The 15270-nt window shown below is 41.9% G+C and overlaps 1 protein-coding gene across 2 annotated transcripts in view; it reads left to right on the forward strand.

The window, feature by feature from the left end:
• Nucleotides 1-7543: 7543 nt before the first annotated feature.
• Nucleotides 7544-15270, forward strand: part of LOC147321732 (phospholipase D1-like) — a 52976-nt gene continuing 45249 nt past the window's right edge. Inside the window, exon 1 of one of the 2 annotated variants that reach the window (XM_086305762.1) lies at nt 7544-7606. The gene's annotated coding sequence lies outside the window, so the exon portion shown is untranslated. Of the gene's footprint in view, nt 7607-10008; nt 10133-15270 lie in introns of those variants that run through there. The other variant, XM_086305763.1, reaches the window with a different exon arrangement.

A 15270-nucleotide genomic window follows, 5' to 3' on the forward strand; every position in this document is an offset into this window, starting at 1 on the left:
TTGTGTCTCTCGTTTAGTACAAGTTCAGTTCAGTGTCAAGTCTGTGTCTGTTTCTTGTTTCCCATTTTATTGTGAAAGGTTGTGCCTCATCTCAGTGTGTCTAGCGTTGCTCCCCGTGTCTCGTTAGCCTGAACCCTCCCAGCTGTGTCTCCCTCCTGTTTTCCATTCCAATTTTCATCCAATTGGTTCACCCCAGCGCAAAGCTTCTTGAAGCTTCATTTGCTCTAGTAGGACACCTACTGGACGTAAAAATATTAGTTGGCATGAATTTGAAGAGTGTGGCATTTTGCACACAGCCTCCAACAAAAGGAGTGTGTAAAATATGTATATTGTAGTGATGGCAGCATACTGTGTATATTTATAGTGGCAGTATGGAAAATGATTATTTGGAAATGCTTAAAATGGAAATGATTATTTACTGTGAGGTGAGGTGTGGTTGGGGTGTGGACAGTGGTTGTGCTTTTGTAACGTTGAGGTATGGACAGCTACACACTGAGGCTTTGAGCCTCAGTCCTGCCTGTTCACATTTTATTCTGTAAAAACTAAATTTTCACTGCTTTTATAACCTTTAGTGGGGAGAACATAGCTAGGATTTAATGATTTAACAACTCTTTTAAATCCTTTGTCCTCCACAATGCTAAATGGCTGGGAGTCCTCAATCACCATGCTGACCAGGTCTTCATCTATTTGAGATTGTTCTCCTGAGGAGAGCTCACCTGGTCTTGCTCCACAATCGGTGTTCCCCTTATTCTCATGCAAAGCTCTGTAGTGCCTAAGCATGGATGAGGTGTTGTTGTTATATCCCAGCTCCCTGGCACATAGCAAACACTTCACCTTGTACAAAAGTACAGACAGCTCAACATAAATTGTATTGCACCATCAGTATTATGAAAATACATCTTCTGTAGAAATTTACATACCTTGTTGGGAGGAATAAGATCAAAATGTTCCCACACAGGGGAGGACATCCTCCTCTTCTTAGCTGGCTCCATTCTCTCCTGACTTTCTCTCCTCACTCTCATAAACCTCCAAACTCTCACTAACCGCAGCTCTCCATCAAACACCCACATTTTGAATGAAGTCTGAGGGGTTTATATCGCTGTCATAGCTCGCGGCAAAGTTCGAACCACTTCCTGAACCAGTCACGTGGTACAGCCGAGTTCTGCATTTTGGGTCCGTCACTCCTGCTTGCCTGCCTGCCACACAGCCAACCATGACAATATTTGCTTTGCAAGACGTTTCACAATATGAACGTTCATGTAAGCAATAGATCGAATGTAAGGAAAACAACAACTCTAAAAAAAGTGGGGATATTAAAATGAATGAGGATATTACATGCAAACTTTACATTTCTAGTTAATCAGACGTCACTGAGCAGTCCTTACCTTTGAATAAAATCTTCTTCCTCTTCCTCTTCCTCTCCTGTCCTTCCTTTCTTACATCATTCTCTATCTCTATTTTGACTTAAATATGAATATGAAAGATAGAAATTGTAAACTCTTCAGTTAAAAAAGGTCCTCGAGATCACCTCGCTAGGTTAGGAAAAGTCATGCATGGGAGATATTACACTTTACAATAGTCACAATAGTCCAGGAGGAGATAGCATCCTGTTTTATGTGTTACTGTTGCCTCCAGTTTATGTTCAAATTAGTTTGATGTCCAGGAGGTGAACAGTGATATGAAATAACTCTCCTCAAATTGATCGTCAGAAAAAGAAAGACTCAAGCAAAGCACACATGCCTAAAAGCTCTACTCAAGTAAACAATAAAGTAATTGACAAAATATTTATGAAAGGCAAAAGGAAAAGAAGAAACTGCTCGTGGTGGAGAATAAACGTCTTTCCAGTAACAAGATACATTCAGGCTGTCTTAGAGATAATGTTCTTCATTTGATGTGAATGTTAATGCAGTTAGAAAATGATAGTTGCCTAGCAGGTGAGTGTCCATTTGGCAAAATCAATTTCCTCAACTGGAGGAATGAATAAGTGATAATTATTGATCTCTACGTGCAGCAGATAGACGAGTCGGTCAGTCTCATTTTGATCTGACTGACGCTTCTCTCTTAACAATTCAGTTCAAAGTTTTCTTGTATCATCACTGCAAAGCACTCAAAATGTATTTATCAGCTACACACGATGTACAGTGGAGGTAAGTGTGCCTAGAAGGTAACCAACTTAAATAACAGCATGAGTAGGAAAATGTAATTTGCATTATTTGATGGGTTATCAGTCCCTGCAGTTGCGGTGTTTGAGTTGCAAATGCGAACGAGGGACTCGAGTGAGGCTGGACACGAAAGAGAAATATTTCAGCAGCTGGTCCAGAAATCATGACACTGTCCGGTAAATAAACACAGCACAGGCTCGCTATGAAGGAAGAATCCAATGTGCTTTAATTCACTGTGTGTTTGCATGAGCCTGTGCATAACAGGCCCCGGTATTTGCACAGCACAGCAAATAAACGCCTTCAGGTCAATGTGTGTGTTATTAATGAGCACACAGAGGGAGAGTTTGAATGTGAGATAGCTCAGGGTTTATAGTGCAGCCATAACAGTGGCTTTGTGTGAGACAGGAGGCTGCTGATGTGGAGCCATGTGGCAGGTCTGTCCACAGACCGCAGGGCTGGAACCAGGATTTTATAGACGCAGAGGCTGGGAATCCTGCTGCAGTGGGAAGAGGAAGCAGTGTTTGAATATTACAGTGCAAATAGATACACGCCTATTGTTTCCAGGGTTTGTTGTTATGGAGATCAGATTGGGATCTAAGACCAACTTGCAGAGTCTTCTAATAAATAAGGATCTGAGGAATTTCTTTTCAGGGGGAGCCCGGCATCTTTTCAGAAGGGACAAGACTACCTCCCTGCACAGACTGCCGAACAAGCCGGTCCTCGCCTGCACACAGAAACGAGATCATGTAACAGCATTGTTTGCAGTCTGGAGCATAAACAGAAGAGGCAGGAAGCACAATAAAACACACCTGCCATCAGTTATCCTGATCCAAGCACAGCACCAGAGCCACTGGCTCACTGCAACCCTACTCTCAAACCAGTGCAAATGAATCCAAAGAGATGTAGAGGTGAGCTTTTACCAAACTCCTCTATTACTAACAAATACGCAGGCATCAACGGGACAAACTGTCTGACAGGCTGGAAAACCAGTTTAGAAATCAGAGGAAAGAATAAATGGGCACACAAGGACCGGCAAAGAAACGTTAAGACAACGGCTCCAGTCAGTAGTCGAGAAATCACCTCCTGGGTCTCCTCCTAATCGCTTTAGCTCACATCATGAGGTCAAGGACAGACTCCTCTTACACCAGGCTCCTCATTCACCCGAGCTCTAAATCAGCACTGGTGTTAATCTTACATTGTTATATTTCGGAGAGTAGCAAAAGGATGTTTTGGATGAAAGTGTAATGTTAGTTAGAGTCATGGTTAGGACCTACCACACAGACCTCAGAAGGTTAAGAATGTGACGGAGGGTTGAAGCTGCGTACAGTTTTTTTTCCTGTCACATGGTCATTGTTTTTCAAGCTGGGCAACTTTTCTTCTTCAGAGCAAAGAGCTGCAAAGGTTCAGCTGTGGTTTTGCAGAGGAAGCCACTCAACTACATCAAAGCAGAGACAGAAAATATCCTGATCAGAAGCTGTGCAGCCTGCATTTGAGATACATGAATTTGAATTATTGTCATGTGCATAAATAATAGAATTAAAGAATGTTACCAACTTGGCTCAAGAAGAGGAGGCTACACAGAGGAGACTTAGCTTGCTCAGTCAATGCAAAGTGGCTTGCAGCCCACTACCACTTGAGGTCCTTATGCTCTTTTCTGTGACTGAAGCAATGTCACACCTTTATGCCAAAACTTAATTATGATGATTCCCCCCCCCCGAAATATGAGGTCGATAGATGAAATCTATTTTAGTCAGACTGTGATATATATTAAAACAGCTTAGAAAGGGAAACAAATGGAAAACAACTGTACAGTGGGCACAGTTGTTGTGAGTTCTTGCTGTGTTATTTCATGCAGTTCATAACACAGAGCACCACTGAAAAATATAAATTCACAACCAAATTGGTCAAACCAAATATGAGACTTACTTTAAGCATTTTTTAAAATAGCTAATAATCTTTATTCACACAAAACAACACTGAGAAGCTGATTTCAAAGTTCATCCATCTAAAGTTCAGCAGCAGGTCAATGCATGAAATGGGAAACAGATGGTTAATTAACATTTTATTGATCCGTGTGACTTATCAGGTGTGGGTCGATCCAGTCTGTCCTCTGCTAAAGGAGGTAATAAAAAAAGCACTGACCTGCCCATCTGTAGTAATTAGAGAAGTCAACCGGCTCCTATTTTGACTGCAGATACTACATTTCATTAGCAAACTCCCTGTGCAGAAGCGACTGACATACTCAGAGATGACTGACAGGGAAACAGAGGTGGAAAAGCAGGCAAAAACAAAACAGGAAATGAAGAGTAACAAAGGTCAACTTCATGACAGAAACAATGCAGGAAGCATCCAAACTGTGAACGGATCCAGCATAGCCTTAGTCAGGAGGGCAAATGGTCTGTATTTGTATAGCACTTTACTAGTCCCTAAGGACCCCAAAGCGCTTTACACATCCAGTCATCCACCCATTCACGCACTGGTGAAGCTACATTGTAGCCACCCTGGGGCCCACTGACAGAGGCGAGGCTGCCGGACACTGGCGCCACCGGGCCTTGGACACAACGACCCAGACTGTCGGAGCCGGGGCTCAAACCGGCAACCTTCCGATTACAAGGCGAACTCCCAACTCTTGAGCCACGATCGCCGAGCCAAATCTCATATGGGTACAATATTTCAGGTGCTTTAGCCTACACCTACCATTGCTCCACACATTTCAGCCATTTATTAAGTCACCTCCACCCGAGCTCCTCCTTCATAAACAGTTTCTGGCTGAGCCTGCGCTCCCTTTGTTATTTTACTCCAGTTTTCTGATGTTAATCAGTTAATCGCTTTCCATGATATCTACGCCCCTGTTTGCCCCCCCAAACACCTACGGGAGTTTTCAGGCATTTCCTTAAGTTTGCCAATTTTCTTACTTTTTGTTTGTTCGTGTTTCTGGAGGTTTTTCTCCTGCCTTGTTTTGGGGCCTCGTCTTGTTAATGATCTTTTATGTTTGTGGTATTATCTGTAAACAGAATCAATGAGGTTAAATATAAGATGAATGATAAATATGAGATTTGTCATCTGAATGTGTAGAAAGATTTGACGTGTGCAGATGCACGTAGGCACCTTGACATCACCATGGAAGAGTTTACTGAGATCACAGAACAGGTGAAGAGTAGCTCCAGCCCACCATAGAGTGAAATCTAACTTTTACTTGAATCCAGCAGAGTTTCCACAGCTGGGCTTTAGAAAGAATACATGTCCAACTTTTAGTTACAGTATACACATTTTTATGCCTCTCCCATGTCGGATGGGAGCACTTTCAGGGGAACAGTGGCCCCTTAAATGCTTTCTTCCCTTATGCAATATAAAGGGGTCCAGGGCTTTCTCCAGAATGAGGACCATCTGATGTGGTCTGGACATATTAACAAAACACATCAGATGTTTTGGTCAGATAATACCGCTGGCCAGAAAGCTGAGGGGAGCACGAGAGGGTTTTCAGGGACACCCTCAGGTCTGAGGGTGCGTCTCTCGGCTGGCTTGGAGTTCCCCTGGAGGAGCTGGAGGAAGTGGTCAGGGAAAGGCCAGTTTCTGCTTAGACTTCTGCCCCCTGTGGCCATGTATAAACAGACATGTTTATGATTCTTTTAATTTGGTTCTACACTTAGTAAAACTGTAAACATCTGTCCAAATCTTTGCCCCCAACTACATATGAGTGCAACAAATGTGGCATTGCACCACAAAATGATGATATCAGTTTCTTTTTTACCCAGAAACTCTGGTCTCAAACCCTCTAATTAGGTGCAGTAATCTCTCACTTTCCCGTGGGAGTATTTGCATATTTGATTACCATCAGAGACCGAACTTCTCCCATATCCTACAGATAAAGGGACGTAACCAAAAAAGGGAAGGAACGACACAGTTACCCAGAAATGAGTACTGTGTTTCTGTGCTATCCTCCTCCTCTTCTCCCACATAAACACAGATCATGTGGCCCAGCTGCAGAGTGCATGTGTGGCAATCAGCCTGAATAAGTCAGCATTTCAGTTTGTGAGTAACTCTTCATTGTTTCTATATTTCAGTCTTTACATGAAGTTTGTCTGTTTTTTTTCTAAATTCATGGCAAGTAACTTTTGTTCTTGAGTGCAATGAGCTACAGAGGTTTTCAGGCGTGGTTTCACAGAGGAAGCCACTGTGTCTTATCAACTTCATCAAGGTAAAGACAGAAAAACTGTGTGATCCGGAAGTATCGCAGTGTGCTCTTCAAAGTAAAGTCAGAAATAAATTTGAACGTTGTTTCCTTGACGTCATTCCACAAAACTGAAAACACAAAAAAGGGAACAACTCGACATATTCTTATTTTAAGCAGGAAAATCTCATATAGGATATGCTAATTAATTTCCTTTAGCCTTTGTTATAATTTGTGCACACTTGCAAGCCACCTAAACCCGAAGTCCCTTTTAATGCTCTCTCTGACTGAGTCTGTGTCACTCCTGTTGCCAAAAAATGTATTTCTCAATCATAAACACCAGACTGGCATTTTAAAACAGCACAAACTGAAATATAGAAGTGAATGGATGGATGGATGAATGTGACCCAAACATACTCATCAGTACGCAGACATATGTCTGAGTATATTTAGGTAACCTTTGTAAATTCAGTTTAATAGAGTGATTTAAATTAAGTAAAGTTCTTGTAAACACCTTCAGTGTGGCACTTTAAATTGTGTCTATTACTGTTTACACTGTTTTACTCCAGTGTCTTCAGAGATCTTAATACGTGCTGACAAACTGAAGACTGGAAGTTGAGTGAAAGGCAACACTGTGTGTAGCTTTTTAAAATACTCAACAATTGGAGATAAAATTACATTATTCTTAATTACTAACTACTTTTAAAAGGAAAAGAAAGTAATCAAAATGACAGCACACTGGTGTTTTGTCCTTCTTTCCTGCCAGTGGGTCATCTCAGGACTCACATTTACCTTCTTACCTTTTTACATTCAATACCGGCTGTAAAGTATGCAGACTGACAAACAGTCAGACTCATGTGTGATGAGTCAAAACAAACCCCTCAGCTTGATCATGTTACTGTTTATTTTATTTTATTTTTAATAAAACATAATCGATTATTCATTTAATTATAGTCTTTTAATTGTGCTTTGCTAATTATTTTTTTTTATTTGTATTTATTTGAAATGTTATTAAAACAAGCTTTAGTTGTATTCTGTGAGTTCGTATTTTATTTTAGATGTATTTATTTTTTAATAGAACTACCATAGTAGCTTTATGTCACCAAGTTGGAAATACATGGAAGAAAGCTCACCGTCCTGCCTGTGCGGATTTTATTTTGACAGGAACTGAACAGGAAGTCTTGTAAGTCTTTGCACTTTGGTGGTTTTTGGTCACCGGCTCGCGGCACCACAGCAGATCTCCGGCTGCCGTCGCTTCACATCACATCAGGAGGTAAGACGAACACTCAGCCTTCGTTTTGGGGTCCAGCTGTGCCGTTTGTGGCTCATCCAGATGTTTGTGTGTAAGATTAAATCTGTGACTGTCGGCAAAGTTTACTCCTGATGTGGTCGCGCAGGTGCGTAAACGCGTAAAGAGTGGAACCGTGGCTTTGCGCGTAAAATGTGATGTGGTGGAAGCGCGGGGTAGACGTGGGTGGATGCGCTGTTTTGTTTTGGGATTTTTTGGCATGTCTTGGCATCCGTCCTCCTCACCGCAGTGCCCGTGCACATCATCAGCAGTTTGCCCTGGGAGGCAGCGAGCACTTATGAGCCATGTGTTGCTCTCAGTGTCGCTTGAATCGAATGAGGAGATCCACAGAGCGTAACGTTGGCCCGGAGGAGGGCTCAGGCAACGTTTTCAGGGAAGCACGGGGAACGGGTCAGACCAGTACCGAGGAGCGACTCAGCTGCTGCAGCTGCGGCGTGTCGGTGCGTCACTCCGCCGACCTGTCACTGCGCACTTCTTCCTTTTTCAGCCGTCGATCTATTTTGCAGCGAAACACTTCCTCCATACCAGTCAGTGTGTAACACAACTCACCATCCTCACCCAGCACCTTGTAATAAGCAAAATTACCTTTCAGTCGCCTTTAGGGCCAATTTTCCTGGTTAAAGCGCGAAAGTTTACGCTCTCTGCTTCTTGTTTGCGTGTCTGTTTCCACAGCTTATGTGGCACTGTAACACAACATTACACACACACTCAGCCGGTGCTTCAGGTACCCTAAGGGACAGCTTCCACACTTTAAACACACATGCTCAGAGAAATCAAACCGGTTAGGTTGTGTAAACTTAGAGATTTCTTTTTCTTTTTGGGGTTGAGCCAGCCTCTGTCGTGTTAGATAACGCCTGCTTAAATGTGAGTATCTGCTTGTTAACATTTTAACCATTTCCAGTCCAAATGCTCAATTAGCCCTCAAAATCTATCAAACGCTGAGGTGCCTGAGCATTAAAAATGTTCAGCTATAATAAAATAATGAGTGTGGCTTTGCTCCCTGGTGTTTAACATCCAGAGATGCATGAAAACGAGGATTTATGAGCTTTAGCTAAGCAAGAAGGTCGATTTTAAAGATGATATGCTGTGTTCTGACTGAAGTATGTAACGCTGGATGGACACAGAGGCAGAAGGGCTCTGGGTATGGTAGTTGGCAGATTATGATGTGTGCGTGATGCAGCTAATAGGGCTACATTTAGGCTGAGATAAACATATTAGCACAGCTAAGGCAGAGGAGGTTAAAGGTCCCTGAAAAATGACCAAACTCGAGTCAAGAGAGTGTCTGAGTGTCTGCAACATGAGCTCAGACATTAATATGTTGCTGCATGATTTGAATTATGAAAAAGTCCTGATCCTAAGCTTAATGTCCACACTGAAAGCGTTCAAACATTTGATGCTGTCATATAAACGATGAGTTTTTAGAAACTTAAAGACATCCTGCTCATAAATAATCCCATCCCATAATAATCATAAAAAATGCTTAAAACACAGAGAATAGCTAAACAGGTTTTGGAAGTTCATGTTTGCTCAGAAAAATGAGACACACGACGAAAGGCTCATCCAAAGCAGGAAACGGGGTCGATACGTCATCACTTTACAGATTGCATGTCTGATATAGTCCGCACTTTTTCAGCAGTGTTGCTGTGTCCAGAGTGAGTGTGTCACAGCATTGTGAGTGTATAGTATCTAAACTAAGCAGAATATCAGGTGAAACCATTTGAGTTGAGATAATAAGCTTTTTTCTCTTTAACCTGCAAGTGGGTTAATATATGAGGCCAGCTGTAAGGTACTTTTATAGGGAATTGGATCATTAGTGTTCCAAAAATATCTATATGTAAAGAAGTTTGACATTATACACTCAGATTGCTTTAAAGTTTCCACTTTTCACGACTGCATTGTGATAGTTTGCTGTGACCTGTGGATGATGGACCTGGAATAGAAAGATTTACTGCTGCAGAACGTGACTGATGCATAAATGACCTTCAGTGTTAAACAAACAGAACCATCAAAAAGTCACAAATGACTCCACCTGGTTATTTAAGCGTATTTAAACAGTACCTGTAGTTCGTAATCAAAATAGTTAATTCAACGTTTAAGTTCACCATCACCTTCCTGTTTTTAAAAGATTCCAGTGTTTAAGGTTTCACAGTTCAGAAAGCCTGCAGAGAGTTCCTTTTAACAGAGTTGCATCATCGCTGCTGCTGCAAGATTGTTGTGGGGCAACAAAATTACAGTTCAGGTCAGTGATGAAGTTTGTTGAGACACTGCTAGGATGCGATGAGATGGACAGGAAGTGTAAGCAGGAAGTCTGAAGACAAGTGCGGGAAAAGTGACACGTGGTGTCTGTTCTTGTGTTGTTTCACACAGACCTGCTTCTCCAGTGTGTCGGAGGGTTTTATTTTTGTTGGTCTGATTTAAACGGAGCAGAGTTGACTCGCTCGCTTCCATGGAGACTGTCGAGGCTGATTAATAGGACCGGCTTGTACGCAGGTAGGATATGCTGTGTTTATTGGCGCTTCCAGCAAAACACAGGCCACAGCGTGGGGAGTGCTTAATTGACTTTGTGGGCGTGGGCGTGTGTGCTTTTCCAGCCAACACACACACATGCTGATAGAGAGCTCAAGGGGCACTGGGAGCGGTGGGTTTGGTCCAGCCTTTAATCAATATTATCAGTAGCTAAATGTCATGACTTTGCAGAACTGAAGACCGATACAGTAAAGTGCAGTAAGATACAGCTGCTGAAGTTCAAATACATCTGGCTCATAAAACAACTGATAACACGGAGCAAAATATACACACATGGATCAGCTGATTAGCCAATAAACAATCTTTCTCATTTTTCAGTTTATTAAATGTTTTGTATTATTTTGTTAATACAACCCCCCAGGTGTGTTTTAAAGGGAGGCTTTGTATTATGTTTTTCTTTTTAGTTTATTCAATGAAACCCACAACTTAACAATATTCTGATTTATTTCTAATTAAATGAAAAAATGTACATTTATTTTTAAAATTCTGTGTCTTTAATTATTTTTTTTAGATAAATTAAAATAATTTTAATTTAATTTTATGCTTTTCTTTAAATATCTTGCAAAATAGCTGACAAACCTTTGAGTGTAATTTAAATATTTGAAAAATCCATCAGTGATATTAAAAAATGAGTTTGTGCTGCTGCAACGTGTCGGCTCCTCTGTTTGCAAAAAGAAGTCAGATCCTATAGAAGTCAATGATAAAATGACCCGACTTCTCACTTGATTTATGACACCAGGACACATGTTCCTTATGGGTTTATGGCCTCAGTTGCTATTTTAAAGTCTTATTAAGACATCGTGATGCTTGTTTTGGTAGTTAAGGTCTCCTTAGAGTTATGGAGCAGGATAAAGCGGGGTATGATTTACAGCGTGGCTGCCCTGTGAGCCCTTTCTCAGCACACTTGGTTTGAGAACAACCACATGACAAAGCTCAAAGTGATCCAAGGCTTCAGTATAAGATATGATGGTGGGTAAAGTGACAGTGGCTGCAGCCATCTATTATATACAGTCTTTGGTCACAGCTCTACTACACTCCTTCGCACCAAACTGGGCAAAGCCTTTCTTTAAGGAGCTGGCTGTGCGCTTGATGGCCGCACAGGGCAGACTGTCGATGCAGAGCTGGAAGCACTCTTGTCTCAAGTAACGTCATGTTGTCTCTTCACTGGAACAAAAGGCCCTGAACAAATACAGAAGTGAATATGCTTCAAGTATTAAAATCCCCGGATTTATGTCAGTACTGCTGCATCTGTTTGAGGTAGAGCTAGTTTAGTCTTTGTGTCTTTGTTACGGATATGATAATGAGGAAAGACGATTCATTTAGATCGAAGCTTCAAATAGCCGCCCAGAGATGTTTTAAACAAGTGTTGAGACTTTCATCTAGAGGGACTTGGCGATCAGTCAAGATATCCCTGAAGGAGAGCTGCCCGTCAAGTCACAGTTAGTCACGTCTCTTTTTGAATAAAGCACACTGAATTTGCTGAGACGGGAGCAAAACAAATTCTGATTTATTAATGTGACTTGACTGTGTCTCAGAGTTAAAGAGATGATCTTGTAGCTGAAAGGTCGCAAGCTTGAGCTTCACCTCAGGAGCACGTCGACTTGAATTAAGTCTGCTCCCATCAGTGCCATCGAGTCGAATCTGAATAGCCAGGAGTTGCAGTTATTTGGTGTTTTCAGGAGAATCTAATCACCGTGAAGGAAAATGTGGCCTGTGTCTGTTTGCAGTCGAGACAGCCATCAGAGGAAGATTTAATCAACGCCGTGAGCAAACCTGTTAGAAATCAGAGACTCGCCTGAAGCTCCTGACATTAATCTGCTGCTGAGCTTTTCGGTAAAGCTGAAGGTGTTAAACAAACCAGCAGCAGTCTATGATTCTGGAAACGAGAGGAAAGTGGGACAGGGCCATTAAATCATTTAAAATCCCTTCTTTATATTAATGTGTTTAAGCCGTATGAGTTTAAAAAAGCAGTATAAGTTACACTAGCATATATTTAACAGATTAATTTAAAGGGACTTTATTTCAGAATCAATTGAACCCTTTTTTAATCTTCTGGCCTGTAAGCAACGAACATGCAGAAAACCTTCTAACCTACCATTGAGTTAGACTGGGAGAGGAGGTTAACACAAAGGTCACCCGGAGGATCTCCTTTTAAAAAGGTTCACTCCTTAATGAGTACTTTTATTTTAGATGCATATCATACAGAAAATAAAAGATTTGGGGTTATTGGCGGCAGTTCGTCTTGTAATCGGAAGGTTGCCGGTTCGAGTCCCAGCTCGGTTGTTGTGTCCTTGGGCAAGACAGAGGGCCCGTGGCGCCAGTGTCCGGCAGCCTCGCCTCTGTCAGTGCGCCCCAGGGCAGCTGTGGCTACAATGTAGCTGCCATCACCAGTGTGAATGTGTGGATGCCTGGATGTTGTGTAAAGCACTTTGGGGTCCTCAGGGACTAGAAAAGCGCTATACAAATACAGGCCATTTACCATATTTTATTCTTCCAGTGCTCATTTTCTGGTCCCTGTTTACATTCGTGGACTCTACTAGAGTAGCTTTGCATGATTCACATTCAGAATAAACCTTTCTAATCGAATACTGAGCCTTGATGCAGTTTATGATCTGTGTGAAACAGGCTGTTTTAGCTCCTCGTAGGTCTGAGCAACAGACGGGTGGAGCGTTTCAGCCTGAGTTTACCACATACAGGATAACCTCCCTCGCTGACATCATTCAGAGCTCAGACAAGGAAAAAGTTTTCAGAGGATGCTGAAAAATGAGCTTTTGGCTCCCAGGGAGTATTTGTACATGCACTGACCTCGTTATTAGAAACTGTAGCTGTTGGCTGACTAAAAGAATAACTCAAGCTGGGAATCTGACTCCATCCCAGGCAGACCAACAGATTGTTGATTTTGTGTTCATGTTGTATCTGCAGGTGTAACAGTAAACCTCACTCTGACTATTTACCTATACAAAGACAAGACGCACAAACTAACTGGTCCATGCTAAGCAGCTAGTTCTTCATATGTGCCCGAACCAGCTCGCTGAAGAGTCCAATCTGAGCCACTAGATTAAAAACATTTTTTTCACTGTATTCTGTTCTTCAGAAAGGACGAAGTAATGCTTAAACCATTAAATAACAAAGTGAGATATATTTTCATCGTCAGTATTCAATTACTTGACTGAAAAGTTCCTGTTTTTCCATCTACAGATGCAGCATTAAATCTCCATTTATTTATTTTCATTTTTTTAAATAATGCAAGACATTTGCTGTGGTGCAACAAATAACTTCTGCTTTTACTTGTTCTGTGCTTGTTCTCTAATTTCACTGATTGATTCTTTGCTGAGTGTGAGGTGAAAGAAAGGTGCAGCAGGATTTCTTTGTAATGGGACAAAACTGTGAGATCTTTTAGGCTTTTGATTTATAAAATGATGGGTTAGAGGATGAGCTTGGGCTACATGTGTTTTACTAACATGACTTTAACTCCTGTGAATCCAAACTCAGAAACTGCACACGTTTCCTGAACCTGCACATGCATCAAGCCTTTCATTGCGCAAACAGGAAAAGTATGCATGTTTCAGCTGGTGCTTTTTGTTGGCCTGGTGATTTCTTTCTATTTTTGGACCTTTATCTTCGACATCACTCCTTCTATAGCTAACTAAAAATAACTGGAGAAGCTTGAAGACGTTACACGCATCTGTTAACTATTATTCTATTGCTGATTTTATAGTCTCGCTGCTCTTAACCGGCATTTTAATATGAGCATCTGTAACAGTGCAACAGAAAATGCAGAATAAGTCCTCTTTAAATGTTTGGTGGTGTCATAAAAAGAATCACTGGCCTCAAAAAATTACTCAGGCTTGTAGTTTCTGAGCAGTTTTCTGTCAAATGGATACATTTGCTGGATATCCTGATGAAATCCAGTTATTTCACTTCAGTTCTGACTGGAAATGTGTTTTTTTTTTATCCTTTTCATGACGGTGACTCAGTTTGCTGTGGGAGTGTCAGCTGGATGCCTGACATCTCTTAGTAAATCGAGTTGTACACAGAGTCCGTTGTGCCACTGGTTTGGCTGGTGAGCTCTCATGATCTGTGTCAGGAGATTATGATCATGTGATAGTGGTGAAAGATGGCGTCAAGAAATGTTATCGAGAACGAAATGCTGAGTGTTCTGATGCTGAAAGAGACGGATACAAATCGGGCGTCTTTCCTACTCGTTCTTACTTCAGCGATAAGACTCACACACACACAAACACACACACTCTCAGCGACACATTTCTACTGCGAGAAAAAGGAAGTGTGTTGCAACCTTGAGCCCAGATGCAGTTCGTCTTCATCTGAGCTCTCCAATGTTGCTCAAACAATCTACGCTACAGTTCAAAAAGTATTTACTCCACCCATCCAAATAGTTGAATTCAGGTGTTCCCATTACTCTCATGGCCACAGGTGTATAAAAGCCAGCATGTAGGCGTGCAGACTGCTTCTACAAACATCTGGGACAGAAGTCACGAAGTGCTGGGCTACGTGAAATCACAGAGTGGGGTCGAGGTCGCCAACTTTCTGCAGTCAACCACTACAGACCTCCAAGCTTCACAATTAGCTCAAGAGTTTCCACGACCGAGCAGCTGCACCCAAGTCTTACATCACCAACGGCAACGCAAAGTGTCCGATGCAGTGATGTAAAACGTGCTGCTACAGGACTCTGGAGCAGCGGAGACGCGTTCTCTGACGTGATGAATCACACTTTTCTGTCTGGCAGTCTGATGGATGAGTCTGGGTTTGGCGGTTGCCAGGAGACCGGTACATGTAAAGTTTGGTTGAGGGGGGAGTTTAGCGTGAGGGGTTTGTTTTCACATGTTGGGCTCAGCCCCTTAGATTCAGCCAAACAAACTCTTAATGCTTCAGCATATCAAGACAATTTGGACAGTTCCACGCTCCCAACTTTGTAGGAGATAAAGAAAGAGAAATCACTTTCTATATATCAAGTCCTCGGTTGGAGATGTTCAAAAATCAGACTTCAATAGAGCGAGCTGGATCTGATGCTGCGTGCTGTGAAGCATGCCCTGCTTTAACATGCTTTTTGCATCTAATGGGACCACATTTTGCAAAATAAA

Source organism: Aulonocara sp. 'chitande type north' Nkhata Bay, linkage group LG9 (genome assembly GCF_057382095.1).
Source record: "Aulonocara sp. 'chitande type north' Nkhata Bay isolate Kocher_YH1m ecotype deep benthic linkage group LG9, A_spYH_male_GT1.1, whole genome shotgun sequence".
In the NCBI taxonomy this organism is placed as follows: Eukaryota; Metazoa; Chordata; class Actinopteri; order Cichliformes; family Cichlidae; genus Aulonocara; species Aulonocara sp. 'chitande type north' Nkhata Bay.